Genomic DNA, 26982 nt, shown 5'->3' with positions numbered 1-26982 from the left:
ATACGCCCGTTTTGGCCAAGTGCATCATTGTGGACGTTCTGCCTCTTTTCCTATGCTTTCAATGCAATTCCAGTCTACCTCCTGAAATCGGTTTCCTGCAATTCTGCCCCGCTTTCAAGTCCTCTTGGCAGCCTTCCTTCAGTCTATGTTTGGACGATAGCTGTCATTTATAACTCTGCAGGTTTGTGAATTACAGTGCCCCTGAGCTCCTTTCTTCAACTCGCTTTCTTGTGAGCTGGCCGCAACACCGCAGGATGGCTTCAGGCCCTAATCTGGTTCCGGTACGGAACGCTGAGCCTTTGGTTATTTCCTCTTCCTGGTGGGAAATGAGAGTTAAATTTGCCCGTCCAGACACCTCCAGCTAGCCTCTCATTGGTTCTCGCTATTCCTGTTCATCTTCCGCAGAAATTGCAAACTGGGCCAAACAGGAGGTTAAAGGCGCTGACTCTCCAAGTGGGGAGAGTGTTAGTAAAGCGTCTGGAATGTTGCACCCGAGTACCAGGGGAGGAAAACTGAGACATATTTGAACACGTCTCCCGATCACATGGTTGATCTTACTCTAGGTTCCACATGCATGTTTTAGATGAAGGAAGAATACCTAAAACCTGGGTAGTTGAAACCCGTGGAACGGGTACCATGCAATACGGCTTCAAAGGGTCTTCATTTGCTCACCGAACCTCTCCAATCCTATCACTGCTGCGTTTATGCCCCTGTACACATGCTTGATTCTCTTTCGGAGACATAGCAATCTGTAGGTTTTAAGATACTTACTAGTCAGGTACATTCTTAGGCGTTTAATATGGGGTGTTGAGTCCATTTCGTTGAGCAAGGAGTAGCTCTTGTCTATTCCATATTTGGCTTAAGGAACTTTATCTGTGCTCATTTCAATCTCTGGTTTTATGCAGCACCCCAACTCACCTTTCCCCTTAAGCAAGCATAAGTTGGTTTTCTAAATTTGAGACCCTGTTCTGTTCTGTAATTCAGTTCCTGTGTAGCCAGGTTTCCATTCCGTGTATTACTGATATCTTATGATGTTTCTTTTTCTGTGTGACTTATTTCCGTTAGAATCATCATACCTGAATCCACTCATTGTGCTGCTAAGGGCCTGATGACATAGATTTCATTGCTGAGTGATATTGCTTTGTAAGTGAATACCACAACTTCTTTATCCATTTTTTACTTTCTGCGATGTTGAACTTGTACTGTAAACGAGGTTCTTGTAAACAGAGCCATTGCAAACTTTGGGGTGCCTGTGTCTTTTTGATTTTAATTTCCCTAAGCTATAGGACCATAAGTGGAAGTGCCCTAGGCTCTGTTGCTTTGTTTTTTAGATGTTTCAGGAAACACCATACACTTCTCCCAAGTGTCTGTTGGCAATTTACATCCCGCCCATCAGCATAACAAGGCTCCCAGTTCTCAATGGCCTGTTGCCTTTCTGGATTTTACACTTTTTTCAGATGGCCCTTTTGACCGGGGGAAGTGAGACTTCATTGTAGTGCAGATTTCCTTTGCAAGCTTGCTTGGTTGGCCAAAAAGGGCGTATGCGTTTTTTCCTGAATATATTCAGGAAAAAACGCATACGCCCTTTTTGGCCAAGTGCATCATTGTGGACGTTCTGCCTCTTTTCCTATGCTTTCAATGCAATTCCAGTCTACCTCCTGAAATCGGTTTCCTGCAATTCTGCCCCGCTTTCAAGTCCTCTTGGCAGCCTTACTTCAGTCTATTTTTGGACGATAGCTGTCATTTATAACTCTGCAGGTTTGTGAATTACAGTGCCCCTGAGCTCCTTTCTTCAACTCGCTTTCTTGTGAGCTGGCCACAACACCGCAGGATGGCTTCAGGCCCTAATCTGGTTCCGGCCCAGCATGCTGAGCCTTTGGTTAATTCCTCTTCCTGGTGGGAAATGAGAGTTAAATTTGCCCGTCCAGACACCTCCAGCTAGACTCTCATTGGTTCTCGCTATTCCTGTTCATCTTCCGCAGAAATTGCAAACTGGGCCAAACGGGAGGTTAAAGGCGCTGACTCTCCAAGTGGGGAGAGTGTTAGTAAAGCGTCTGGAATGTTGCACCCGAGTACCAGGGGAGGAAAACTGAGACATATTTGAACACGTCTCCCGATCACATGGTTGATCTTACTCTAGGTTCCACATGCATGTTTTAGATGAAGGAAGAATACCTAAAACCTGGGTAGTTGAAACCCGTGGAACGGGTACCATGCAATACGGCTTCAAAGGGTCTTCATTTGCTCACCGAACCTCTCCAATCCTATCACTGCTGCGTTTATGCCCCTGTACACATGCTTGATTCTCTTTCGGAGACATAGCAATCTGTAGGTTTTAAGATACTTACTAGTCAGGTACATTCTTAGGCGTTTAATATGGGGTGTTGAGTCCATTTCGTTGAGCAAGGAGTAGCTCTTGTCTATTCCATATTTGGCTTAAGGAACTTTATCTGTGCTCATTTCAATCTCTGGTTTTATGCAGCACCCCAACTCACCTTTCCCCTTAAGCAAGCATAAGTTGGTTTTCTAAATTTGAGACCCTGTTCTGTTCTGTAATTCAGTTCCTGTGTAGCCAGGTTTCCATTCCGTGTATTACTGATATCTTATGATGTTTCTTTTTCTGTGTGACTTATTTCCGTTAGAATCATCATACCTGAATCCACTCATTGTGCTGCTAAGGGCCTGATGACATAGATTTCATTGCTGAGTGATATTGCTTTGTAAGTGAATACCACAACTTCTTTATCCATTTTTTACTTTCTGCGATGTTGAACTTGTACTGTAAACGAGGTTCTTGTAAACAGAGCCATTGCAAACTTTGGGGTGCCTGTGTCTTTTTGATTTTAATTTCCCTAAGCTATAGGACCATAAGTGGAAGTGCCCTAGGCTCTGTTGCTTTGTTTTTTAGATGTTTCAGGAAACACCATACACTTCTCCCAAGTGTCTGTTGGCAATTTACATCCCGCCCATCAGCATAACAAGGCTCCCAGTTCTCAATGGCCTGTTGCCTTTCTGGATTTTACACTTTTTTCAGATGGCCCTTTTGACCGGGGGAAGTGAGACTTCATTGTAGTGCAGATTTCCTTTGCAAGCTTGCTTGGTTGGCCAAAAAGGGCGTATGCGTTTTTTCCTGAATATATTCAGGAAAAAACGCATACGCCCTTTTTGGCCAAGTGCATCATTGTGGACGTTCTGCCTCTTTTCCTATGCTTTCAATGCAATTCCAGTCTACCTCCTGAAATCGGTTTCCTGCAATTCTGCCCCGCTTTCAAGTCCTCTTGGCAGCCTTACTTCAGTCTATTTTTGGACGATAGCTGTCATTTATAACTCTGCAGGTTTGTGAATTACAGTGCCCCTGAGCTCCTTTCTTCAACTCGCTTTCTTGTGAGCTGGCCACAACACCGCAGGATGGCTTCAGGCCCTAATCTGGTTCCGGCCCAGCATGCTGAGCCTTTGGTTAATTCCTCTTCCTGGTGGGAAATGAGAGTTAAATTTGCCCGTCCAGACACCTCCAGCTAGACTCTCATTGGTTCTCGCTATTCCTGTTCATCTTCCGCAGAAATTGCAAACTGGGCCAAACGGGAGGTTAAAGGGACTGACTCTCCAAGTCGGGAGACTGTTAGTAAAGCGTCTGGAATGTTGCACCCGAGTACCAGGGGAGGAAAACTGAGACATATTTGAACACGTCTCCCGTTCACATGGTTGATCATACTCTGGGTTCCACATGCATGTTTTAGCTGAAGGAAGAATACCTTAAACCTGGAGAGTTGAGACCCGTGTAATGTGTACCATGCAATATAACTTCAAAGGGTCTTCGTTTGCTCACCGAACCTCTCCAATCCTATCACTGCTGCGTTTATGCCCCTGTACACACGCTTGATTCTCTTTTGGAGACATAGCAATCCATAGGTTTTAAGATACTCACTAGTCAGGTACATTCTTAGGCGTTTAATATGGGGTTTTGAGTCCATTTCGTTGAGCAAGGAGTAGCTCTTGTCTATTCCATATTTGGCTTAAGGAAGTTTATCTGTGCTCATTTCAATCTCTGGTTTTATGCAGCACCCCAACTCACCTTTCCCCTTAAGCAAGCATAAGTTGGTTTTCTAAATTTGAGACCCTGTTCTGTTTTGGAATGCAGTTCCTGTGTAGCCAAGTTTACATTCCGTGTATTACTGATATCTTATGATGTTTCTTTTTCTGTGTGACTTATTTCAGTTAGAATCATCGTACCTGAATCCACTCATTATGCTGCGACGGGCCTGATGACATAGATTTCATTGCTGAGTGATACTGCATTGTACGTAAGTACCACAAGTTCTTTATCCATTTTTCACTTTCTGTGATATTGAACTTGTACGGTAAACGAGGTTCTTGTAAACGGAGGCGTCCCAAACTTTGGGGTGGCTGTGTCTTTTTTATTTTAATTTCCCTAAGCTATAGGCCCATAAGTGGAAATGCCCTAGGTTCTGTTGCTTTGTTTTTTAGATGTTTCAGGAAACACCATACACTTCTCCCGAGTGGTTGTTGGCAATTTACATCCCGCCCTTCAGCATAACAAGGCTCCCAGTTCTCCATGGCCTGTCCTGCCTTTCTGGATTTTACACTTTTTTCAGATGGCCCTTTTGACCGGGGGGAAGTGAGACTTCATTGTAGTGCAGATTTCCTTTGCAAGCTTGCTTGGTTGGCCAAAAAGGGCGTATGCGTTTTTTCCTGAATATATTCAGGAAAAAACGCATACGCCCTTTTTGGCCAAGTGCATCATTGTGGACGTTCTGCCTCTTTTCCTACGCTTTCAATGTAATTCTAGTCTACCTCCTGAAATCGGTTTCCTGCAATTCTGCCCCGCTTTCAAGTCCTCTTGGCAGCCTTTCTTCAGTCTATTTTTGGACGATAGCTGTCATTTATAACTCTGCAGGTTTGTGAATTACAGTGCCCCTGAGCTCCTTTCTTCAACTCGCTTTCTTTTGAGCTGGCCGCAACACCGCAGGATGGCTTCAGGCCCTAATCTGGTTCCGGCACGGCACACTGAGCCTTTGGTTAATTCCTCTTCCTGGTGGGAAATGAGAGTTAAATTTGCCCGTCCAGACACCTCCAGCTAGTCTCTCATTGGTTCTCGCTATTCCTGTTCATCTTCCGCAGAAATTGCAAACTGGGCCAAACAGGAGGTTAAAGGCGCTGACTCTCCAAGTGGGGAGAGTGTTAGTAAAGCGTCTGGAATGTTGCACCCGAGTACCAGGGGAGGAAAACTGAGACATATTTGAACACGTCTCCCGTTGACACGGTTGATCATACTTGGGTTCCACATGCATGTTTTAGCTGAAGGAAGAATACCTTAAACCTGGAGAGTTGAGACCCGTGTAATGGGTACCATGCAATATGACTTCAAAGGGTCTTCATTTGCTCACTGAACCTCTCCAATCCTATCACTGCTGCGTTTATGCCCCTGTAGACATGCTTGATTCTCTTTTGGAGACATAGCAATCCATAGGTTTTATGATACTTACTAGTCAGGTACATTCTTAGGCGTTTAATATGCGGTGTTGAGTCCATTTCGTTGAGCAAGGAGTAGCTCTTGTCTATTCCATATTTGGCTTAAGGAACTTTATCTGTGCTCATTTCAATCTCTGGTTTTATGCAGCACCCCAACTCACCTTTCCCCTTAAGCAAGCATAAGTTGGTTTTCTAAATTTGAGACCCTGTTCTGTTCTGTAATTCAGTTCCTGTGTAGCCAGGTTTCCATTCCGTGTATTACTGATATCTTATGATGTTTCTTTTTCTGTGTGACTTATTTCCGTTAGAATCATCATACCTGAATCCACTCATTGTGCTGCTAAGGGCCTGATGACATAGATTTCATTGCTGAGTGATATTGCTTTGTAAGTGAATACCACAACTTCTTTATCCATTTTTTACTTTCTGCGATGTTGAACTTGTACTGTAAACGAGGTTCTTGTAAACAGAGCCGTTCCAAACTTTGGGGTGCCTGTGTCTTTTTGATTTTAATTTCCCTAAGCTATAGGACCATAAGTGGAAGTGCCCTAGGCTCTGTTGCTTTGTTTTTTAGATGTTTCAGGAAACACCATACACTTCTCCCAAGTGTCTGTTGGCAATTTACATCCCGCCCATCAGCATAACAAGGCTCCCAGTTCTCAATGGCCTGTTGCCTTTCTGGATTTTACACTTTTTTCAGATGGCCCTTTTGACCGGGGGAAGTGAGACTTCATTGTAGTGTAGATTTCCTTTGCAAGCTTGCTTGGTTGGCCAAAAAGGGCGTATGCGTTTTTTCCTGAATATATTCAGGAAAAAACGCATACGCCCTTTTTGGCCAAGTGCATCATTGTGGACGTTCTGCCTCTTTTCCTATGCTTTCAATGCAATTCCAGTCTACCTCCTGAAATCGGTTTCCTGCAATTCTGCCCCGCTTTCAAGTCCTCTTGGCAGCCTTACTTCAGTCTATTTTTGGACGATAGCTGTCATTTATAACTCTGCAGGTTTGTGAATTACAGTGCCCCTGAGCTCCTTTCTTCAACTCGCTTTCTTGTGACCTGGCCACAACACCGCAGGATGGCTTCAGGCCCTAATCTGGTTCCGGCCCAGCATGCTGAGCCTTTGGTTAATTCCTCTTCCTGGTGGGAAATGAGAGTTAAATTTGCCCGTCCAGACACCTCCAGCTAGACTCTCATTGGTTCTCGCTATTCCTGTTCATCTTCCGCAGAAATTGCAAACTGGGCCAAACGGGAGGTTAAAGGGACTGACTCTCCAAGTCGGGAGACTGTTAGTAAAGCGTCTGGAATGTTGCACCCGAGTACCAGGGGAGGAAAACTGAGACATATTTGAACACGTCTCCCGTTCACATGGTTGATCATACTCTGGGTTCCACATGCATGTTTTAGCTGAAGGAAGAATACCTTAAACCTGGAGAGTTGAGACCCGTGTAATGGGTACCATGCAATATAACTTCAAAGGGTCTTCGTTTGCTCACCGAACCTCTCCAATCCTATCACTGCTGCGTTTATGCCCCTGTACACACGCTTGATTCTCTTTTGGAGACATAGCAATCCATAGGTTTTAAGATACTCACTAGTCAGGTACATTCTTAGGCGTTTAATATGGGGTTTTGAGTCCATTTCGTTGAGCAAGGAGTAGCTCTTGTCTATTCCATATTTGGCTTAAGGAAGTTTATCTGTGCTCATTTCAATCTCTGGTTTTATGCAGCACCCCAACTCACCTTTCCCCTTAAGCAAGCATAAGTTGGTTTTCTAAATTTGAGACCCTGTTCTGTTTTGGAATGCAGTTCCTGTGTAGCCAAGTTTACATTCCGTGTTTACTGATATCTTATGATGTTTCTTTTTCTGTGTGACTTATTTCAGTTAGAATCATCGTACCTGAATCCACTCATTATGCTGCGACGGGCCTGATGACATAGATTTCATTGCTGAGTGATACTGCATTGTACGTAAGTACCACAAGTTCTTTATCCGTTTTTCACTTTCTGTGATATTGAACTTGTACGGTAAACGAGGTTCTTGTAAACGGAGGCGTCCCAAACTTTTGGGTGGCTGTGTCTTTTTTATTTTAATTTCCCTAAGCTATAGGCCCATAAGTGGAAATGCCCTAGGTTCTGTTGCTTTGTTTTTTAGATGTTTCAGGAAACACCATACACTTGTCCCGAGTGGTTGTTGGCAATTTACATCCCGCCCTTCAGCATAACAAGGCTCCCAGTTCTCCATGGCCTGTCCTGCCTTTCTGGATTTTACACTTTTTTCAGATGGCCCTTTTGACCGGGGGGAAGTGAGACTTCATTGTAGTGCAGATTTCCTTTGCAAGCTTGCTTGATTGGCCAAAAAGGGCGTATGCGTTTTTTCCTGAATATATTCAGGAAAAAACGCATACGCCCTTTTTGGCCAAGTGCATCATTGTGGACGTTCTGCCTCTTTTCCTACGCTTTCAATGTAATTCTAGTCTACCTCCTGAAATCGGTTTCCTGCAATTCTGCCCCGCTTTCAAGTCCTCTTGGCAGCCTTTCTTCAGTCTATTTTTGGACGATAGCTGTCATTTATAACTCTGCAGGTTTGTGAATTACAGTGCCCCTGAGCTCCTTTCTTCAACTCGCTTTCTTTTGAGCTGGCCGCAACACCGCAGGATGGCTTCAGGCCCTAATCTGGTTCCGGCACGGCACACTGAGCCTTTGGTTAATTCCTCTTCCTGGTGGGAAATGAGAGTTAAATTTGCCCGTCCAGACACCTCCAGCTAGTCTCTCATTGGTTCTCGCTATTCCTGTTCATCTTCTGCAGAAATTGCAAACTGGGCCAAACAGGAGGTTAAAGGCGCTGACTCTCCAAGTGGGGAGAGTGTTAGTAAAGCGTCTGGAATGTTGCACCCGAGTACCAGGGGAGGAAAACTGAGACATATTTGAACACGTCTCCCGTTCACACGGTTGATCATACTTGGGTTCCACATGCATGTTTTAGCTGAAGGAAGAATACCTTAAACCTGGAGAGTTGAGACCCGTGTAATGGGTACCATGCAATATGACTTCAAAGGGTCTTCATTTGCTCACCGAACCTCTCCAATCCTATCACTGCTGCATTTATGCCCCTGTAGACATGCTTGATTCTCTTTTGGAGACATAGCAATCCATAGGTTTTATGATACTTACTAGTCAGGTACATTCTTAGGCGTTTAATATGCGGTGTTGAGTCCATTTCGTTGAGCAAGGAGTAGCTCTTGTCTATTCCATATTTGACTTAAGGAACTTTATCTGTGCTCATTTCAATCTTTGGTTTTATGCAGCACCCCAAGGCACCTTTACCCTTAAGCAAGAATAAGTTGGTTTTCTAAATTTGAGACCCTGTTCTGTTCTGTAATTCAGTTCCTGTGTAGCCAAGTTTACATTCCGTGTATTACTGATATCTTATGATGTTTCTTTTTCTGTGTGACATATTTCAGTTAGAATCATCATACCTGAATCCACTCATTGTGATGCTAAGGGCCTGATGACATAGATTTCATTGCTGAGTGATATTGCTTTGTAAGTAAATACCACAACTTCTTTCTCCATTTTTCACTTTCTGCGATGTTGAACTTGTACTGTAAACGAGGTTCTTGTAAACAGAGCCGTTCCAAACTTTGGAGTGACTGTGTCTTTTTGATTTTAATTTCCCTAAGCTATAGGACCATAAGTGGAAGTGCCCTAGGCTATGTTGCTTTGTTTTTTAGATGTTTCAGGAAACACCATACACTTCTCCCAAGTGTCTGTTGGCAATTTACATCCCGCCCATCAGCATAACAAGGCTCCCAGTTCTCCATGGCCTGTCCTGCCTTTCTGGATTTTACACTTTTTTCAGATGGCCCTTTTGACCGGGGGGAAGTGAGACTTCATTGTAGTGCAGATTTCCTTTGCAAGCTTGCTTGGTTGGCCAAAAAGGGCGTATGCGTTTTTTCCTGAATATATTCAGGAAAAAACGCATACGCCCTTTTTGGCCAAGTGCATCATTGTGGACGTTCTGCCTCTTTTCCTACGCTTTCAATGTAATTCTAGTCTACCTCCTGAAATCGGTTTCCTGCAATTCTGCCCCGCTTTCAAGTCCTCTTGGCAGCCTTCCTTCAGTCTATTTTTGGACGATAGCTGTCATTTATAACTCTGCAGGTTTGTGAATTACAGTGCCCCTGAGCTGCTTTCTTCAACTCGCTTTCTTTTGAGCTGGCCGCAACACCGCAGGATGGCTTCAGGCCCTAATCTGGTTCCGGCACGGCACACTGAGCCTTTGGTTAATTCCTCTTCCTGGTGGGAAATGAGAGTTAAATTTGCCCGTCCAGACACCTCCAGCTAGTCTCTCATTGGTTCTCGCTATTCCTGTTCATCTTCCGCAGAAATTGCAAACTGGGCCAAACAGGAGGTTAAAGGCGCTGACTCTCCATGTGGGGAGAGTGTTAGTAAAGCGTCTGGAATGTTGCACCCGAGTACCAGGGGAGGAAAACTGAGACATATTTGAACACGCCTCCCGTTGACACGGTTGATCATACTTGGGTTCCACATGCATGTTTTAGCTGAAGGAAGAATACCTTAAACCTGGAGAGTTGAGACCCGTGTAATGGGTACCATGCAATATGACTTCAAAGGGTCTTCATTTGCTCACCGAACCTCTCCAATCCTATCACTGCTGCGTTTATGCCCCTGTAGACATGCTTGATTCTCTTTTGGAGACATAGCAATCCATAGGTTTTATGATACTTACTAGTCAGGTACATTCTTAGGCGTTTAATATGCGGTGTTGAGTCCATTTCGTTGAGCAAGGAGTAGCTCTTGTCTATTCCATATTTGGCTTAAGGAACTTTATCTGTGCTCATTTCAATCTCTGGTTTTATGCAGCACCCCAACTCACCTTTCCCCTTAAGCAAGCATAAGTTGGTTTTCTAAATTTGAGACCCTGTTCTGTTCTGTAATTCAGTTCCTGTGTAGCCAGGTTTCCATTCCGTGTATTACTGATATCTTATGATGTTTCTTTTTCTGTGTGACTTATTGCCGTTAGAATCATCATACCTGAATCCACTCATTGTGCTGCTAAGGGCCTGATGACATAGATTTCATTGCTGAGTGATATTGCTTTGTAAGTGAATACCACAACTTCTTTATCCATTTTTTACTTTCTGCGATGTTGAACTTGTACTGTAAACGAGGTTCTTGTAAACAGAGCCGTTCCAAACTTTGGGGTGCCTGTGTCTTTTTGATTTTAATTTCCCTAAGCTATAGGACCATAAGTGGAAGTGCCCTAGGCTCTGTTGCTTTGTTTTTTAGATGTTTCAGGAAACACCATACACTTCTCCCAAGTGTCTGTTGGCAATTTACATCCCGCCCATCAGCATAACAAGGCTCCCAGTTCTCAATGGCCTGTTGCCTTTCTGGATTTTACACTTTTTTCAGATGGCCCTTTTGACCGGGGGAAGTGAGACTTCATTGTAGTGCAGATTTCCTTTGCAAGCTTGCTTGGTTGGCCAAAAAGGGCGTATGCGTTTTTTCCTGAATATATTCAGGAAAAAACGCATACGCCCTTTTTGGCCAAGTGCATCATTGTGGACGTTCTGCCTCTTTTCCTATGCTTTCAATGCAATTCCAGTCTACCTCCTGAAATCGGTTTCCTGCAATTCTGCCCCGCTTTCAAGTCCTCTTGGCAGCCTTACTTCAGTCTATTTTTGGACGATAGCTGTCATTTATAACTCTGCAGGTTTGTGAATTACAGTGCCCCTGAGCTCCTTTCTTCAACTCACTTTCTTGTGAGCTGGCCACAACACCGCAGGATGGCTTCAGGCCCTAATCTGGTTCCGGCCCAGCATGCTGAGCCTTTGGTTAATTCCTCTTCCTGGTGGGAAATGAGAGTTAAATTTGCCCGTCCAGACACCTCCAGCTAGACTCTCATTGGTTCTCGCTATTCCTGTTCATCTTCCGCAGAAATTGCAAACTGGGCCAAACGGGAGGTTAAAGGGACTGACTCTCCAAGTCGGGAGACTGTTAGTAAAGCGTCTGGAATGTTGCACCCGAGTACCAGGGGAGGAAAACTGAGACATATTTGAACACGTCTCCCGTTCACATGGTTGATCATACTCTGGGTTCCACATGCATGTTTTAGCTGAAGGAAGAATACCTTAAACCTGGAGAGTTGAGACCCGTGTAATGGGTACCATGCAATATAACTTCAAAGGGTCTTCGTTTGCTCACCGAACCTCTCCAATCCTATCACTGCTGCGTTTATGCCCCTGTACACACGCTTGATTCTCTTTTGGAGACATAGCAATCCATAGGTTTTAAGATACTCACTAGTCAGGTACATTCTTAGGCGTTTAATATGGGGTTTTGAGTCCATTTCGTTGAGCAAGGAGTAGCTCTTGTCTATTCCATATTTGGCTTAAGGAAGTTTATCTGTGCTCATTTCAATCTCTGGTTTTATGCAGCACCCCAACTCACCTTTCCCCTTAAGCAAGCATAAGTTGGTTTTCTAAATTTGAGACCCTGTTCTGTTTTGGAATGCAGTTCCTGTGTAGCCAAGTTTACATTCCGTGTTTACTGATATCTTATGATGTTTCTTTTTCTGTGTGACTTATTTCAGTTAGAATCATCGTACCTGAATCCACTCATTATGCTGCGACGGGCCTGATGACATAGATTTCATTGCTGAGTGATACTGCATTGTACGGAAGTACCACAAGTTCTTTATCCATTTTTCACTTTCTGTGATATTGAACTTGTACGGTAAACGAGGTTCTTGTAAACGGAGGCGTCCCAAACTTTGGGGTGGCTGTGTCTTTTTTATTTTAATTTCGCTAAGCTATAGGCCCATAAGTGGAAATGCCCTAGGTTCTGTTGCTTTGTTTTTTAGATGTTTCAGGAAACACCATACACTTGTCCCGAGTGGTTGTTGGCAATTTACATCCCGCCCTTCAGCATAACAAGGCTCCCAGTTCTCCATGGCCTGTCCTGCCTTTCTGGATTTTACACTTTTTTCAGATGGCCCTTTTGACCGGGGGGAAGTGAGACTTCATTGTAGTGCAGATTTCCTTTGCAAGCTTGCTTGATTGGCCAAAAAGGGCGTATGCGTTTTTTCCTGAATATATTCAGGAAAAAACGCATACGCCCTTTTTGGCCAAGTGCATCATTGTGGACGTTCTGCCTCTTTTCCTACGCTTTCAATGTAATTCTAGTCTACCTCCTGAAATCGGTTTCCTGCAATTCTGCCCCGCTTTCAAGTCCTCTTGGCAGCCTTTCTTCAGTCTATTTTTGGACGATAGCTGTCATTTATAACTCTGCAGGTTTGTGAATTACAGTGCCCCTGAGCTCCTTTCTTCAACTCGCTTTCTTTTGAGCTGGCCGCAACACCGCAGGATGGCTTCAGGCCCTAATCTGGTTCCGGCACGGCACACTGAGCCTTTGGTTAATTCCTCTTCCTGGTGGGAAATGAGAGTTAAATTTGCCCGTCCAGACACCTCCAGCTAGTCTCTCATTGGTTCTCGCTATTCCTGTTCATCTTCTGCAGAAATTGCAAACTGGGCCAAACAGGAGGTTAAAGGCGCTGACTCTCCAAGTGGGGAGAGTGTTAGTAAAGCGTCTGGAATGTTGCACCCGAGTACCAGGGGAGGAAAACTGAGACATATTTGAACACGTCTCCCGTTCACACGGTTGATCATACTTGGGTTCCACATGCATGTTTTAGCTGAAGGAAGAATACCTTAAACCTGGAGAGTTGAGACCCGTGTAATGGGTACCATGCAATATGACTTCAAAGGGTCTTCATTTGCTCACCGAACCTCTCCAATCCTATCACTGCTGCGTTTATGCCCCTGTAGACATGCTTGATTCTCTTTTGGAGACATAGCAATCCATAGGTTTTATGATACTTACTAGTCAGGTACATTCTTAGGCGTTTAATATGCGGTGTTGAGTCCATTTCGTTGAGCAAGGAGTAGCTCTTGTCTATTCCATATTTGACTTAAGGAACTTTATCTGTGCTCATTTCAATCTTTGGTTTTATGCAGCACCCCAAGGCACCTTTACCCTTAAGCAAGAATAAGTTGGTTTTCTAAATTTGAGACCCTGTTCTGTTCTGTAATTCAGTTCCTGTGTAGCCAAGTTTACATTCCGTGTATTACTGATATCTTATGATGTTTCTTTTTCTGTGTGACATATTTCAGTTAGAATCATCATACCTGAATCCACTCATTGTGATGCTAAGGGCCTGATGACATAGATTTCATTGCTGAGTGATATTGCTTTGTAAGTAAATACCACAACTTCTTTCTCCATTTTTCACTTTCTGCGATGTTGAACTTGTACTGTAAACGAGGTTCTTGTAAACAGAGCCGTTCCAAACTTTGGAGTGACTGTGTCTTTTTGATTTTAATTTCCCTAAGCTATAGGACCATAAGTGGAAGTGCCCTAGGCTATGTTGCTTTGTTTTTTAGATGTTTCAGGAAACACCATACACTTCTCCCAAGTGTCTGTTGGCAATTTACATCCCGCCCATCAGCATAACAAGGCTCCCAGTTCTCCATGGCCTGTCCTGCCTTTCTGGATTTTACACTTTTTTCAGATGGCCCTTTTGACCGGGGGGAAGTGAGACTTCATTGTAGTGCAGATTTCCTTTGCAAGCTTGCTTGGTTGGCCAAAAAGGGCGTATGCGTTTTTTCCTGAATATATTCAGGAAAAAACGCATACGCCCTTTTTGGCCAAGTGCATCATTGTGGACGTTCTGCCTCTTTTCCTACGCTTTCAATGTAATTCTAGTCTACCTCCTGAAATCGGTTTCCTGCAATTCTGCCCCGCTTTCAAGTCCTCTTGGCAGCCTTCCTTCAGTCTATTTTTGGACGATAGCTGTCATTTATAACTCTGCAGGTTTGTGAATTACAGTGCCCCTGAGCTGCTTTCTTCAACTCGCTTTCTTTTGAGCTGGCCGCAACACCGCAGGATGTCTTCAGGCCCTAATCTGGTTCCGGCACGGCACACTGAGCCTCTGGTTAATTCCTCTTCCTGGTGGGAAATGAGAGTTAAATTTGCCCGTCCAGACACCTCCAGCTAGTCTCTCATTGGTTCTCGCTATTCCTGTTCATCTTCCGCAGAAATTGCAAACTGGGCCAAACAGGAGGTTAAAGGCGCTGACTCTCCAAGTGGGGAGAGTGTTAGTAAAGCATCTGGAATGTTGCACCCGAGTACCAGGGGAGGAAAACTGAGACATATTTGAACACGTCTCCCGTTCACACGGTTGATCATACTTGGGTTCCACATGCATGTTTTAGCTGAAGGAAGAATACCTTAAACCTGGAGAGTTGAGACCCGTGTAATGGGTACCATGCAATATGACTTCAAAGGGTCTTCATTTGCTCACCGAACCTCTCCAATCCTATCACTGCTGCGTTTATGCCCCTGTAGACATGCTTGATTCTCTTTTGGAGACATAGCAATCCATAGGTTTTACGATACTTACTAGTCAGGTACATTCTTAGGCGTTTAATATGCGGTGTTGAGTCCATTTCGTTGAGCAAGGAGTAGCTCTTGTCTATTCCATATTTGACTTAAGGAACTTTATCTGTGCTCATTTCAATCTCTGGTTTTATGCAGCACCCCAAGGCACCTTTACCCTTAAGCAAGAATAAGTTGGTTTTCTAAATTTGAGACCCTGTTCTGTTCTGTAATTCAGTTCCTGTGTAGCCAAGTTTACATTCCGTGTATTACTGATATCTTATGATGTTTCTTTTTCTGTGTGACTTATTTCAGTTAGAATCATCATACCTGAATCCACTCATTGTGATGCTACGGGCCTGATGACATAGATTTCATTGCTGAGTGATATTGCTTTGTAAGTAAATACCACAACTTCTTTATCCATTTTTCACTTTCTGCGATGTTGAACTTGTACTGTAAACGAGGTTCTTGTAAACAGAGCCGTTCCAAACATTGGGGTGACTGTGTCTTTTTGATTTTAATTTCCCTAAGCTATAGGACCATAAGTGGAAGTGCCCTAGGCTCTGTTGCTTTGTTTTTTAGATGTTTCAGGAAACACCATACACTTCTCCCAAGTGTCTGTTGGCAATTTACATCCCGCCCATCAGCATAACAAGGCTCCCAGTTCTCCATGGCCTGTCCTGCCTTTCTGGATTTTACACTTTTTTCAGATGGCCCTTTTGACGGGGGAGAAGTGAGACTTCATTGTAGTGCAGATTTCCTTTGCAAGCTTGCTTGGTTGGCCAAAAAGGTCATATGCGTTTTTTCCTGAATTTATTCAAGAAAAAACGCATACGCCCTTTTTGGCCAAGTGCATCATTGTGGACGTTCTGCCTCTTTTCCTATGCTTTCAATGCAATTCCAGTCTACCTCCTGAAATCGGTTTCCTGCAATTCGGCCCCGCTTTCAAGTCCTCTTGGCAGCCTTCCTTCAGTCTATTTTTGGACGATAGCTGTCATTTATAACTCTGCAGGTTTGTGAATTACAGTGCCCCTGAGCTCCTTTCTTCAACTCACTTTCTTGTGACCTGGCCGCAACACCGCAGGATGTCTTCAGGCCCTAATCTGGTTCTGGCACGGCATGCTGAGCCTTTGGTTAATTCCTCTTCCTGGTGGGAAATGAGAGTTAAATTTGCCCGTCCAGACACCTCCAGCTAGCCTCTCATTGGTTCTCGCTATTCCTGTTCATCTTCCGCAGAAATTGCAAACTGGGCCAAACAGGAGGTTAAAGGGACTGACTCTCCAGGTCGGGAGAGTGTTAGTAAAGCGTCTGGAATGTTGCACCCGAGTACCAGGGTACGAAAACTGAGACATATTTGAACACGTCTCCCGATCACATGGTTGATCATACTCTAGGTTCCACATGCATGTTTTAGCTGAAGGAAGAATACCTTAAACCTGGGTAGTTGAAACCCGTGGAATGGGTACCATGCAATATGACTTCAAAGGGTCTTCATTTGCTCACCGAACCTCTCCAATCCTATCACTGCTGCGTTTATGCCCCTGTAGACATGCTTGATTCTCTTTTGGAGACATAGCAATCCATAGGTTTTACGATACTTACTAGTCAGGTACATTCTTAGGCGTTTAATATGCGGTGTTGAGTCCATTTCGTTGAGCAAGGAGTAGCTCTTGTCTATTCCATATTTGACTTAAGGAACTTTATCTGTGCTCATTTCAATCTCTGGTTTTATGCAGCACCCCAAGGCACCTTTACCCTTAAGCAAGAATAAGTTGGTTTTCTAAATTTGAGACCCTGTTCTGTTCTGTAATTCAGTTCCTGTGTAGCCAAGTTTACATTCCGTGTACTACTGATATCTTATGATGTTTCTTTTTCTGTGTGACTTATTTCAGTTAGAATCATCATACCTGAATCCACTCATTGTGCTGCTAAGGGCCTGATGACATAGATTTCATTGCTGAGTGATATTGCTTTGTAAGTGAATACCACAACTTCTTTATCCATTTTTTACTTTCTGCGATGTTGAACTTGTACTGTAAACGAGGTTCTTGTAAACAGAGCCGTTCCAACCTTTGGGGTGGCTGTGTCTTTTTGATTTTAATTTCCCTAAGCTATAGGACCATAAGTGGAAGTGCCCTAGGCTCTGTTGCTTTGTTTTTTAGATGTTTCAGGAAACACCATACACTTCTCCCAAGTGTCTGTTGGCAATTTACATCCCGCCCATCAGCATAACAAGGCTCCCAGTTCTCCATGGCCTGTCCTGTCTTTCTGGATTTTACACTTTTTTCAGATGGCCCTTTTGACCGGGGGGAAGTGAGACTTCATTGTAGTGCAGATTTCCTTTGCAAGCTTGCTTGGTTGGCCAAAAAGGGCGTATGCGTTTTTTCCTGAATATATTCAGGAAAAAACGCATACGCCCTTTTTGGCCAAGTGCATCATTGTGGACGTTCTGCCTCTTTTCCTATGCTTTCAATGCAATTCCAGTCTACCTCCTGAAATCGGTTTCCTGCAATTCTGCCCCGCTTTCAAGTCCTCTTGGCAGCCTTACTTCAGTCTATTTTTGGACGATAGCTGTCATTTATAACTCTGCAGGTTTGTGAATTACAGTGCCCCTGAGCTCCTTTCTTCAACTCGCTTTCTTGTGAGCTGGCCACAACACCGCAGGATGGCTTCAGGCCCTAATCTGGTTCCGGCCCAGCATGCTGAGCCTTTGGTTAATTCCTCTTCCTGGTGGGAAATGAGAGTTAAATTTGCCTGTCCAGACACCTCCAGCTAGCCTCTCATTGGTTCTCGCTATTCCTGTTCATCTTCCGCAGAAATTGCAAACTGGGCCAAACGGGAGGTTAAAGGGACTGACTCTCCAAGTCGGGAGAGTGTTAGTAAAGCGTCTGCAATGTTGCACCCGAGTACCAGGGGAGGAAAACTGAGACATATTTGAACACGTCTCCCGTTCACATGGTTGATCATACTCTGGGTTCCACATGCATGTTTTAGCTGAAGGAAGAATACCTTAAACCTGGAGAGTTGAGACCCGTGTAATGGGTACCATGCAATATAACTTCAAAGGGTCTTCGTTTGCTCACCGAACCTCTCCAATGCTATCACTGCTGCGTTTATGCCCCTGTACACACGCTTGATTCTCTTTTGGAGACATAGCAATCCATAGGTTTTAAGATACTCACTAGTCAGGTACATTCTTAGGCGTTTAATATGGGGTTTTGAGTCCATTTCGTTGAGCAAGGAGTAGCTCTTGTCTATTCCATATTTGGCTTAAGGAAGTTTATCTGTGCTCATTTCAATCTCTGGTTTTATGCAGCACCCCAACTCACCTTTCCCCTTAAGCAAGCATAAGTTGGTTTTCTAAATTTGAGACCCTGTTCTGTTTTGGAATGCAGTTCCTGTGTAGCCAAGTTTACATTCCGTGTATTACTGATATCTTATGATGTTTCTTTTTCTGTGTGACTTATTTCAGTTAGAATCATCGTACCTGAATCCACTCATTATGCTGCGACGGGCCTGATGACATAGATTTCATTGCTGAGTGATACTGCATTGTACGTAAGTACCACAAGTTCTTTATCCATTTTTCACTTTCTGTGATATTGAACTTGTACGGTAAATGAGGTTCTTGTAAACGGAGGCGTCCCAAACTTTGGGGTGGCTGTGTCTTTTTTATTTTAATTTCCCTAAGCTATAGGACCATAAGTGGAAATGCCCTAGGTTCTGTTGCTTTGTTTTTTAGATGTTTCAGGAAACACCATACACTTGTCCCGAGTGGTTGTTGGCAATTTACATCCCGCCCTTCAGCATAACAAGGCTCCCAGTTCTCCATGGCCTGTCCTGCCTTTCTGGATTTTACACTTTTTTCAGATGGCCCTTTTGACCGGGGGGAAGTGAGACTTCATTGTAGTGCAGATTTCCTTTGCAAGCTTGCTTTTTTGGCCAAAAAGGGCGTATGCGTTTTTTCCTGAATATATTCAGGAAAAAACGCATACGCCCTTTTTGGCCAAGTGCATCATTGTGGACGTTCTCCCTCTTTTCCTATGCTTTCAATGCAATTCCAGTCTACCTCCTGAAATCGGTTTCCTGCAATTCTGCCCCGCTTTCAAGTCCTCTTGGCAGCCTTACTTCAGTCTATTTTTGGACGATAGCTGTCATTTATAACTCTGCAGGTTTGTGAATTACAGTGTCCCTGAGCTCCTTTCTTCAACTCGCTTTCTTGTGACCTGGCCGCAACACCGCAGGATGGCTTCAGGCCCTAATCTGGTTTCGGCCCAGCATGCTGAGCCTTTGGTTAATTCCTCTTCCTGGTGGGAAATGAGAGTTAAATTTGCCCGTCCAGACACCTCCAGCTAGCCTCTCATTGGTTCTCGCTATTCCTGTTCATCTTCCGCAGAAATTGCAAACTGGGCCAAACAGGAGGTTAAAGGGACTGACTCTCCAAGTGGGGAGAGTGTTAGTAAAGCGTCTGGAATGTTGCCCCCGAGTACCAGGGGAGGAAAACTGAGACATATTTGAACACGTCTCCCGTTCACACGGTTGATCATACTTGGGTTCCACATGCATGTTTTAGCTGAAGGAAGAATACCTTAAACCTGGAGAGTTGAGACCCGTGTAATGGGTACCATGCAATATGACTTCAAACGGTCTTCATTTGCTCACCGAACCTCTCCAATCCTATCACTGCTGCGTTTATGCCCCTGTACACACGCTTGATTCTCTTTTGGAGACATAGCAATCCATAGGTTTTACGATACTTACTAGTCAGGTACATTCTTAGGCGTTTAATATGCGGTGTTGAGTCCATTTCGTTGAGCAAGGAGTAGCTCTTGTCTATTCCATATTTGACTTAAGGAACTTTATCTGTGCTCATTTCAATCTCTGGTTTTATGCAGCACCCCAAGGCACCTTTACCCGTAAGCAAGAATAAGTTGGTTTTCTAAATTTGAGACCCTCTTCTGTTCTGTAATTCAGTTCCTGTGTAGCCAAGTTTACATTCCGTGTATTACTGATATCTTATGATGTTTCTTTTTCTGTGTGACTTATTTCAGTTAGAATCATCATAACTGAATCCACTCATTGTGATGCTAAGGGCCTGATGACATAGATTTCATTGCTGAGTGATATTGCTTTGTAAGTAAATACCACAACTTCTTTATCCATTTTTCACTTTCTGCGATGTTGAACTTGTACTGTAAACGAGGTTCTTGTAAACAGAGCCGTTCCAAACTTTGGGGTGACTGTGTCTTTTTGATTTTAATTTCCCTAAGCTATAGGACCATAAGTGGAAGTGCCCTAGGCTCTGTTGCTTTGTTTTTTAGATGTTTCAGGAAACACCATACACTTCTCCCAAGTGTCTGTTGGCAATTTACATCCCGCCCATCAGCATAACAAGGCTCCCAGTTCTCCATGGCCTGTCCTGCCTTTCTGGATTTTACACTTTTTTCAGATGGCCCTTTTGACCGGGGAGAAGTGATACTTCATTGTAGTGCAGATTTCCTTTGCAAGCTTGCTTGGTTGGCCAAAAAGGGCATATGCGTTTTGTCCTGAATTTATTCAAGAAAAAACGCATACGCCCTTTTTGGCCAAGTGCATCATTGTGGACGTTCTGCCTCTTTTCCTATGCTTTCAATGCAATTCCAGTCTACCTCCTGAAATCGGTTTCCTGCAATTCGGCCCCGCTTTCAAGTCCTCTTGGCAGCCTTACTTCAGTCTATTTTTGGACGATAGCTGTCATTTATAACTCTGCAGGTTTGTGAATTACAGTGCCCCTGAGCTCCTTTCTTCAACTCGCTTTCTTGTGACCTGGCCGCAACACCGCAGGATGGCTTCAGGCCCTAATCTGGTTCTGGCACGGCACGCTGAGCCTTTGGTTAATTCCTCTTCCTGGTGGGAAATGAGAGTTAAATTTGCCCGTTCAGACACCTCCAGCTAGTCTCTCATTGGTTCTCGCTATTCCTGTTCATCTTCCGCAGAAATTGCAAACTGGGCCAAACAGGAGGTTAAAGGGACTGACTCTCCAGGTCGGGAGAGTGTTAGTAAAGTGTCTGGAATGTTGCACCGGAGTACCAGGGTACGAAAACTGAGACATATTTGAACACGTCTCCCGATCACATGGTTGATCATACTCTAGGTTCCACATGCATGTTTTAGCTGAAGGAAGAATACCTTAAACCTGGGTAGTTGAAACCCGTGGAATGGGTACCATGCAATATGACTTCAAAGGGTCTTCATTTGCTCACGAACCTCTCCATTCCTATCACTGCTGCGTTTATGCCCCTGTACACATGCTTGATTCACTTTCGGAGACATAGCAATCCATAGGTTTTAAGATACTTACTTGTCAGGTACATTCTTAGGCGTTTAATATGCGGTGTTGAGTCCATTTCGTTGAGCAAGGAGTAGCTCTTGTCTATTCCATATTTGGCTTAAGGAACTTTATCTGTGCTCATTTCAATCTCTGGTTTTATGCAGCACCCCAACTCACCTTTACCCTTAAGCAAGCATAAGTTGGATTTCTAAATTTGAGAACCTGTTCTGTTCTGTAATTCAGTTCCTGTGTAGCCAAGTTTCCATTCCGTGTATTACTGATATCTTATGATGTTTCTTTTTCTGTGTGACTTATTTCAGTTAGAATCATCATACCTGAATCCACTCATTGTGCTGCTAAGGGCCTGATGACATAGATTTCATTGTTGAGTGATATTGCTTTGTAAGTGAATACCACAACTTCTTTATCCATTTTTCACTTTCTGCGATGTTGAACTTGTACTGTAAATGAGGTTCTTGTAAACAGAGCCGTTCCAGACATTAGGGTGGCTGTGTCTTTTTGATTTTAATTTCCCTAAGCTATAGGACCATAAGTGGAAGTGCCCTAGGCTCTGTTGCTTTGTTTTTTAGATGTTTCAGGAAACACCATACACTTCTCCCAAGTGTCTGTTGGCAATTTACATCCCGCCCATCAGCATAACAAGGCTCCCAGTTCTCAATGGCCTGTTGCCTTTCTGGATTTTACACTTTTTTCAGATGGCCCTTTTGACAGGGGGGAAGTGAGACTTCATTGTAGTGCAGATTTCCTTTGCAAGCTTGCTTGGTTGGCCAAAAAGGGCGTATGTGTTTTTTCCTGAATATATTCAGGAAAAAACGCATACGCCCTTTTTGGCCAAGTGCATCATTGTGGACGTTCTGCCTCTTTTCCTATGCTTTCAATGCAATTCCAGTCTACCTCCTGAAATCGGTTTCCTGCAATTCTGCCCCGCTTTCAAGTCCTCTTGGCAGCCTTACTTCAGTCTATTTTTGGACGATAGCTGTCATTTATAACTCTGCAGGTTTGTGAATTACAGTGCCCCTGAGCTCCTTTCTTCAACTCGCTTTCTTGTGACCTGGCCGCAACACCGCAGGATGGCTTCAGGCCCTAATCTGGTGCCGGCACGGCATGCTGAGCCTTTGGTTATTTCCTCTTCCTGGTGGGAAATGAGAGTTAAATTTGCCCGTCCAGACACCTCCAGCTAGCCTCTCATTGGTTCTCACTATTCCTGTTCATCTTCCGCAGAAATTGCAAACTGGGCCAAACAGGAGGTTAAAGGGACTGACTCTCCAAGTCGGGAGAGTGTTAGTAAAGCATCTGCAATGTTGCACCCGAGTACCAGGGGAGGAAAACTGAGACATATTTGAACACGTCTCCCGTTCACATGGTTGATCATACTCTGGGTTCCACATGCATGTTTTAGCTGAAGGAAGAATACCTTAAACCTGGAGAGTTGAGACCCGTGTAATGGGTACCATGCAATATGACTTCAAAGGGTCTTCATTTGCTCACCGAACCTCTCCAATCCTATCACTGCTGCGTTTATGCCCCTGTACACACGCTTGATTCTCTTTTGGAGACATAGCAATCCATAGGTTTTAAGATACTTACTAGCCAGGTACATTCTTAGGCGTTTAATATGGGGTTTTGAGTCCATTTCGTTGAGCAACGAGTAGCTCTTGTCTATTCCATATTTGGCTTAAGGTACTTTATCTGTGCTCATTTCAATCTCTGGTTTTATGCAGCACCCCAACTCACCTTTCCCCTTAAGCAAGCATAAGTTGGTTTTCTAAATTTGAGACCCTGCTTTGTTTTGGAATGCAGTTCCTGTGTAGCCAAGTTTACATTCCATGTATTAGTGATATCTTATGACGTTTCTTTTACTGTGTGACTTATTTCAGTTAGAATCATCATACCTGAATCCACTCATTGTGCTGCTAAGGGCCTGATGACACAGATTTCATTGCTGAGTGATATTGCTTTGTAAGTAAATACCACAACTTCTTTATCCATTTTTCACTTTCTGCAATGTTGAACTTGTACTGTAAACGAGGTTCTTGTAAACAGAGCCGTTCCAAACTTTGGGGTGCCTGTGTCTTTTTGATTTTAATTTCCCTAAGCTATAGGACCATAAGTGGAAGTGCCCTAGGCTCTGTTGCATTGTTTTTTAGATGTTTCAGGAAACACCATACACTTCTCCCGAGTGTCTGTTGGCAATTTACATCCCGCCCATCAGCATAACAAGGCTCCCAGTTCTCCATGGCCTGTCCTGCCTTTCTGGATTTTACACTTTTTTCAGATGGCCCTTTTGACCGGGGAGAAGTGAGACTTCATTGTAGAGCAGATTTCCTTTGCAAGCTTGCTTGGTTGGCCAAAAAGGGCGTATGCGTTTTTTCCTGAATATATTCAGGAAAAAACGCATACGCCCTTTTTGGCCAAGTGCATCATTGTGGACGTTCTGCCTCTTTTCCTATGCTTTCAATGCAATTCCAGTCTACCTCCTGAAATCGGTTTCCTGCAATTCTGCCCCGCTTTCAAGTCCTCTTGGCAGCCTTCCTTCAGTCTATTTTTGGACGATAGCTGTCATTTATAACTCTGCAGGTTTGTGAATTACAGTGCCCCTGAGCTCCTTTCTTCAACTCGCTTTCTTTTGAGCTGGCCGCCACACCGCAGAATGGCTTCAGGCCCTAATCTGGTTCCGGCACGGCACGCTGAGCCTTTGGTTAATTCCTCTTCCTGGTGGGAAATGAGAGTTAAATTTGCCCGTCCAGACACCTCCAGCTAGTCTCTCATTGGTTCTCGCTATTCCTGTTCATCTTCCGCAGAAATTGCAAACTGGGCCAAACAGGAGGTTAAAGGGACTGACTCTCCAGGTCGGGAGAGTGTTAGTAAAGCGTCTGGAATGTTGCACCCGAGTACCAGGGTACGAAAACTGAGACATATTTGAACACGTCTCCCGATCACATGGTTGATCATACTCTAGGTTCCACATGCATGTTTTAGCTGAAGGAAGAATACCTTAAACCTGGGTAGTTGAAACCCGTGGAATGGGTACCATGCAATATGACTTCAAAGGGTCTTCATTTGCTCACCGAACCTCTCCAATCCTATCACTGCTGCGTTTATGCCCCTGTAGACATGCTTGATTCTCTTTTGGAGACATAGCAATCCATAGGTTTTACGATACTTACTAGTCAGGTACATTCTTAGGCGTTTAATATGCGGTGTTGAGTCCATTTCGTTGAGCAAGGAGTAGCTCTTGTCTATTCCATATTTGACTTAAGGAACTTTATCTGTGCTCATTTCAATCTCTGGTTTTATGCAGCACCCCAAGGCACCTTTACCCTTAAGCAAGAATAAGTTGGTTTTCTAAATTTGAGACCCTGTTCTGTTCTGTAATTCAGTTCCTGTGTAGCCAAGTTTACATTCCGTGTACTACTGATATCTTATGATGTTTCTTTTTCTGTGTGACTTATTTCAGTTAGAATCATCATACCTGAATCCACTCATTGTGCTGCTAAGGGCCTGATGACATAGATTTCATTGCTGAGTGATATTGCTTTGTAAGTGAATACCACAACTTCTTTATCCATTTTTTACTTTCTGCGATGTTGAACTTGTACTGTAAACGAGGTTCTTGTAAACAGAGCCGTTCCAACCTTTGGGGTGGCTGTGTCTTTTTGATTTTAATTTCCCTAAGCTATAGGACCATAAGTGGAAGTGCCCTAGGCTCTGTTGCTTTGTTTTTTAGATGTTTCAGGAAACACCATACACTTCTCCCAAGTGTCTGTTGGCAATTTACATCCCGCCCATCAGCATAACAAGGCTCCCAGTTCTCCATGGCCTGTCCTGTCTTTCTGGATTTTACACTTTTTTCAGATGGCCCTTTTGACCGGGGGGAAGTGAGACTTCATTGTAGTGCAGATTTCCTTTGCAAGCTTGCTTGGTTGGCCAAAAAGGGCGTATGCGTTTTTTCCTGAATATATTCAGGAAAAAACGCATACGCCCTTTTTGGCCAAGTGCATCATTGTGGACGTTCTGCCTCTTTTCCTATGCTTTCAATGCAATTCCAGTCTACCTCCTGAAATCGGTTTCCTGCAATTCTGCCCCGCTTTCAAGTCCTCTTGGCAGCCTTACTTCAGTCTATTTTTGGACGATAGCTGTCATTTATAACTCTGCAGGTTTGTGAATTACAGTGCCCCTGAGCTCCTTTCTTCAACTCGCTTTCTTGTGAGCTGGCCACAACACCGCAGGATGGCTTCAGGCCCTAATCTGGTTCCGGCCCAGCATGCTGAGCCTTTGGTTAATTCCTCTTCCTGGTGGGAAATGAGAGTTAAATTTGCCTGTCCAGACACCTCCAGCTAGCCTCTCATTGGTTCTCGCTATTCCTGTTCATCTTCCGCAGAAATTGCAAACTGGGCCAAACGGGAGGTTAAAGGGACTGACTCTCCAAGTCGGGAGAGTGTTAGTAAAGCGTCTGCAATGTTGCACCCGAGTACCAGGGGAGGAAAACTGAGACATATTTGAACACGTCTCCCGTTCACATGGTTGATCATACTCTGGGTTCCACATGCATGTTTTAGCTGAAGGAAGAATACCTTAAACCTGGAGAGTTGAGACCCGTGTAATGGGTACCATGCAATATAACTTCAAAGGGTCTTCGTTTGCTCACCGAACCTCTCCAATGCTATCACTGCTGCGTTTATGCCCCTGTACACACGCTTGATTCTCTTTTGGAGACATAGCAATCCATAGGTTTTAAGATACTCACTAGTCAGGTACATTCTTAGGCGTTTAATATGGGGTTTTGAGTCCATTTCGTTGAGCAAGGAGTAGCTCTTGTCTATTCCATATTTGGCTTAAGGAAGTTTATCTGTGCTCATTTCAATCTCTGGTTTTATGCAGCACCCCAACTCACCTTTCCCCTTAAGCAAGCATAAGTTGGTTTTCTAAATTTGAGACCCTGTTCTGTTTTGGAATGCAGTTCCTGTGTAGCCAAGTTTACATTCCGTGTATTACTGATATCTTATGATGTTTCTTTTTCTGTGTGACTTATTTCAGTTAGAATCATCGTACCTGAATCCACTCATTATGCTGCGACGGGCCTGATGACATAGATTTCATTGCTGAGTGATACTGCATTGTACGTAAGTACCACAAGTTCTTTATCCATTTTTCACTTTCTGTGATATTGAACTTGTACGGTAAATGAGGTTCTTGTAAACGGAGGCGTCCCAAACTTTGGGGTGGCTGTGTCTTTTTTATTTTAATTTCCCTAAGCTATAGGACCATAAGTGGAAATGCCCTAGGTTCTGTTGCTTTGTTTTTTAGATGTTTCAGGAAACACCATACACTTGTCCCGAGTGGTTGTTGGCAATTTACATCCCGCCCTTCAGCATAACAAGGCTCCCAGTTCTCCATGGCCTGTCCTGCCTTTCTGGATTTTACACTTTTTTCAGATGGCCCTTTTGACCGGGGGGAAGTGAGACTTCATTGTAGTGCAGATTTCCTTTGCAAGCTTGCTTTTTTGGCCAAAAAGGGCGTATGCGTTTTTTCCTGAATATATTCAGGAAAAAACGCATACGCCCTTTTTGGCCAAGTGCATCATTGTGGACGTTCTCCCTCTTTTCCTATGCTTTCAATGCAATTCCAGTCTACCTCCTGAAATCGGTTTCCTGCAATTCTGCCCCGCTTTCAAGTCCTCTTGGCAGCCTTACTTCAGTCT

At 43.9% G+C, this 26982-nt stretch overlaps 1 long non-coding RNA gene across 34 annotated transcripts in view; it reads left to right on the top strand.

Moving 5' to 3' along the window:
• LOC307186525 overlaps window positions 1-26982 on the top strand; it is a 2785769-nt gene that overhangs the window by 1548294 nt on the left and 1210493 nt on the right. The gene's annotated exons all lie outside the window — the stretch shown is intronic.

Source organism: Stenella coeruleoalba (assembly GCF_951394435.1).
Source record: "Stenella coeruleoalba genome assembly, chromosome: 1".
Taxonomy (NCBI): domain Eukaryota; kingdom Metazoa; phylum Chordata; class Mammalia; order Artiodactyla; family Delphinidae; genus Stenella; species Stenella coeruleoalba.
This window is presented reverse-complemented; position numbering and strand designations above follow the sequence as displayed.